The following is a 4,850-nucleotide window of genomic DNA, read 5'->3' on the forward strand; positions in this document are numbered from 1 at the left end:
TATCTTTAGTCTTGACATCTCACCAATAACAACATCCAATTTGCCCTGGCTCATAGATCTTACATTCCAGGTTCCTATGGTGTGTTGATCTTTAGAGCATCGGATTCGTCGTTCACCTCCAGTACCGTCGGCCGCTAGCCTTCCTTTCGGCTTTGAGCTAGCTGCGTCATCACATCTGGGGCTAGTTGAACTTATCCTCTGCTCCTCCCCAGTAGCATTTTGGCCATCTTCCGACCTGGGAGTCCCATCTTCCAATGGCATACCGACATATCTCTGGTTGTACTGGTCCATTTAGTTTTCTTGGCAAGGATACTGGAGTGGTTTGCCATTGCCTTCCCCAGGGATCACACTTGGTCAGACCTCTCTGCCACAACCGTCCCGTCTTGGGTGTCCCTTCACGGTTTCGCTCATGACATCATTGAGGTGCTCAAGCTCCAGCGCCCCGACAAGGCGGCGATCCTTTGCTGGAGATGGTGAATGGGAGGGGATTGTAAATTCCATCCCATGACTTGGGGTGCCTGAGGTTGGGACATATGAGATGGCAGTATGAACAATTGTGGCCAGTTCTATGGCTCAACCGTTTAAATGGGTACAAAGTTAATCTGAATCCTGCAACTTTGATTAATGTGGGTCAAAGTTGTGTTAAGGTGGCCTTCCCTTGCATTTTCCTAGTGGTGCTGGTCTGTAAGATAGCATGAAAATCCACAAAGCCATGCAGAAACTGAGCATAAAAGGCTTGCATTGGAAAAGAAAGAACATGAAAGCCTGGCTGGAGAATGTGGGCATCGATCCCACTACCTCTCGCATGCTAAGCGAGCGCTCTACCATTTGAGCTAATTCCCCACCTGCCTGGCATAACTGTCCTGCAATAGATCTCAAAACGCTTTGTATTGTGGATGGAAGGACAGGAAGGGGCTCTCTCTGGAACTCATTCTGCTGTTCAACCTTTGTATATGATGACCCTTGAGAATTCATTGATGACCATGAAAAGGGATAAATTAGCTTCGAAAGGTCACTGGCTGGGAGTGGAGGAAGATGTCACCTGGAGTGATTCTCCAAAGATAATGATTCAAAAGGAAAATCTCACTGTAGAGGCTACTGAAGAACTGATTGGATTGTCAGGAGAAGGAAATCCTACTGAGATAAAGGATATGGTTGTTGTTGTTCATTCGTTCAGTCATCTCCGACTCTTCGTGACCTCATGGACTAGCCCACGCCAGAGCTCCCTGTCGGCCGTCACCACCCCCAGCTCCTTCAAGGTCAGTCCAGTCACTTCAAGGATTCCATCCATCCATCTTGCCCTTGGTCGGCCCCTCTTCCTTTTGCCTTCCACTTTCCCCAGCATCATTGTCTTCTCTAGGCTTTCCTGTCTCCTCATGATGTGGCCAAAGTACTTCAACTTTGTCTCTAGTATCCTTCCCTCCAGTGAGCAGCCGGGCTTTATTTCCTGGAGGATGGACTGGTTGGATCTTCTCGCAGTCCAAGGCACTCTCAGAACTTTCCTCCAACACCACAGCTCAAAAGCATCTATCTTCCTTCGCTCAGCCTTCTCACATCCGTAGGTTACTACAGAGAATACCATTGCTTTGACTATGCGGATTTTGTTGCCAGTCTGATGTCTCTACTCTTTACTATTTTATCGAGATTGGACATTGCTCTCCTCCCAAGAAGGAAGCGTCTTCTGATTTCCTGGCCACAGTCTGCATCTGCAGTCATCTTTGCACCTAGAAATACAAAGTCTGTCATGGCCTCCACATTTTCTCCCTCTGTTTCCCAGTTGTCAATCTTTCTTGTTGCCATAATCTTGGTTTTTTTTATGTTTAGCTGCAGCCCAGCTTTTGCACTTTCTTCTTTCACCTTGATTAGAAGGCTCCTCAGCTGCTCCTCGCTTTCGGCCATCAGAGTGGTGTCATCTGCATATCTGAGGTTGTTAATGTTTCTTCCAGCAATTTTCACCCCAGCCTTGCATTCATCAAGCCCCGGCCATCGCATAATATAGTAGGTAACAGTTTATCTCCTGAAAATGAGCTACGCTTAGTGGATCCAGCTATGAATGGAGTAAGAGCTCTACCTGCTGGGGACGAAGCGTTATGGCACCAGGGACTTGAGCATGTTATAAGCCCCAGCTCTGAGCTATTTAGAACAGAGGTTCCCAAACTTATTTGACCTATTGCCTTCTTTTCAGAAAAAAAATTACTCAGCATCCTCACTGGAAACAGAAAGGTGTAGTGACAATTTGCGTTCTTCTGTGGATCTATATTTCTATCTTCATCCTACAACAAGATGTTGTAAATAAGACACCTTTATTCAATATCTTTATTTATTTATTTATTTCATGCATTACTACCCCATCTTTCCCCCCCCCCCCCCAAAGGGGGACTCAATTGCAGGCCAAGTTACAAGTGCCCCTGAATCATTCCAGCACTCTCCCCCCCCCCCAAGGCAGTGGTTCTCAATATGGGGTCCCCAGATATTTTTGGCCTTCAGCTCCCAGAAATCCTAACAGTTGGCAAACTGGATGGGATTTCTGTGAGTTGTAGGCCAAAAACATCTGGGGACCCCAGGTTGAGAACCACTGCCTTAGGGGGTGCTGGAATGATGTGGTGTCTTGGAGGTGGGTCTGTAGATGGCTGTGGAGCCCTTTCCTTGTTCTCCTGCAGTGAGGATATTGGTTTCCAGGTGGAAGGCGGTCCTGGTCAGGGTTAGCTTGATATGCCTTCCTCTTGGCACATTTCTCCCTTTCACCCTCCATTTGTGCCTTTTCGAATTCTGCAGCACTGCTGGTCACAGCTGACCAGTTAGAGTGCTCATGGGCCTATGCCACAGTTTTTCTGGTTGGCTTTAAGTCCATCTTTAAATCTCTTTTCCTGTCCACCAATGTTACATTTCCTGTTTTTGAGTTGAGAGTTGAGTAACTACTTTGGGAGACGGTGATGGGGCATTCAGACAACGTGGCCAGACCAGTGGAGTTAATGGCAGAGGAGCATTGCTTCAATACTGGTGGTCTTTGCTTCTTCCAGCACGCTGACATTTGTCCGCCTGTCTTCCCAAGAGATTTGCAGGATTTTCGGGTGGCAGCACTGATGAAATCGTTCTAGGAGTTGCATGTGACATCTGTAGACAGTCCACGTTTTGCAGGCATATAGCAGGGTTGGGAGGACGATAGCTTTATAAACAAGCACCTTGGTATCCCTATGGATGTCCTGGTCCTCAAACTCTGTTTCATTTGGAAAAATGCTGCACTCACAGAGCTCAGGTGGTGTTGTATTTCAGTGTCAAAACTGACTTTTGTGGAGAGGAGGCTGCCAAGCTAGCAGAAATGATCAACATTTTCTAATGTTACACCATTAAGCTGTATTTCTGGCATTGGAAAGGGATTGGCTGGATTTCATATGGCAGTGAAGAAGGGGCCTCTGTGAATCCCAAGCCTGAGGCTTCTGGGAGTTGAAGTCCAAATCACTTGGAAAGTCAGAGTTTGGAAATGCCTTACCTTGGACCTGGCCAGAGGGAGACTTCTGGAAGAGCACTTTGGTTTTCTCGATGCTCAATGACAGGCCGAGCTTCTCGTATGCTTCTGCAAAAGTGTTTAGAGTGGCTTGTAGGTGTTCTTCTGAATGCGCACAGGTGACATTGTCATCAGCATACTGGAGTTCTATAACACATGTTGTAACCTTGGAGTTTTTGGCTTTCAGTCTGCTGAGGTTCAATAGCTTGCCATCTGTCAGATAGATGATTTCCACTCCGGTGGGAAGCTTCCCGACAACAAGAAGTATCATAGTGATCCCTTCTCCATGCTTGCCGCCTAACAGAGACTCTGTTAGGTTCTTGTGGGTTTTTTCGGGCTATAGAGCCATGTTCTAGAGGCATTTCTCCTGACGTTTCGCCTGCATCTATGGCAAGCTTCCTCAGAGGTTGTGAGGTCTGTTGGAAGTAGGAAAAATGGGTTTATATATCTGTGGAATGGCTGGGGTGGGGCAAGGAGCTCTTCCCTGCTGCAGTTAGGTGTGAATGTTTAGCTGATCACCTTCATTAGCATTTGAAGGCCTGCCTGAGTCTGGGAAAATCTGTTGCTGGGAGGTGTTAATCTGTGCCTGGTTTTTTCCTCTCTGTTGTTTAGCTGTTATAATTTTAGAGTTTTTTAATACTGGTAGCCAGATTTTGTTCATTTTCATGGTCTCTTCCTTTCTGTTGAAATTGTCCACATGCTTGTCAGACTACACAGAGAAGCCATTGAAATCCACAAGCATGTGGACAATTTCAACAGAAAGGAGGAGACCATGAAAATGAACAAAATCTGGCTACCAGTATTAAAAAAACTCTAAAATTATAACAGCTAAACAACAGAGAGGAAAAAACCAGGCACAGATTAACACCTCCCAGCAACAGATTTTCCCAGACTCAGGCAGGCCTTCAAATGCTAATGAAGGTGATCAGCCAAACATTCACACCTACCTGCAGCAGGGAAGAGCTCCTTGCCCCACCCCAGCCATTCCACAGATATATAAACCCATTTTTCCTACTTCCAACAGACCTTCTCAACCTCTGAGGATGCTTGCCATAGATGCAGGCGAAACGTCAGGAGAAATGCCTCTAGAACATGGCTCTATAGCCCGAAAAAAACCCACAAGAACCTAATGACTTGAGCTGTCAGGCTCTGCGCCTACATTGGCTTTTCAAGAGCGCGAAAGCGACTGGGCTTGGCTTGCAGAGCACTGACGTCAGGTAGAACCCTCTCCTATTGGCCAGCTCTTTCTCCTCCACGCCCTTCCTTTCCTGATTGGTGGAGAACGCGGAAGGAGACCGCAAGAGCGCCATAGGTGCATTCCACGTGTAGCTTCCTTCGAAGCCGG

At 46.9% G+C, this 4,850-nt stretch overlaps 1 non-coding gene across 1 annotated transcript; it reads right to left on the reverse strand.

Annotated features, from left to right (window-relative positions):
* Positions 1-770: 770 nt before the first annotated feature.
* Positions 771-843, reverse strand: TRNAA-AGC (transfer RNA alanine (anticodon AGC)). Its single transcript has one exon. It is a non-coding gene; the product is annotated as a tRNA-Ala (tRNA).
* Positions 844-4,850: the final 4,007 nt, after the last annotated feature.

The sequence above is a fragment of the Anolis sagrei genome, chromosome 2 (assembly GCF_037176765.1).
Source record: "Anolis sagrei isolate rAnoSag1 chromosome 2, rAnoSag1.mat, whole genome shotgun sequence".
Lineage (NCBI taxonomy): Eukaryota > Metazoa > Chordata > Lepidosauria > Squamata > Dactyloidae > Anolis > Anolis sagrei.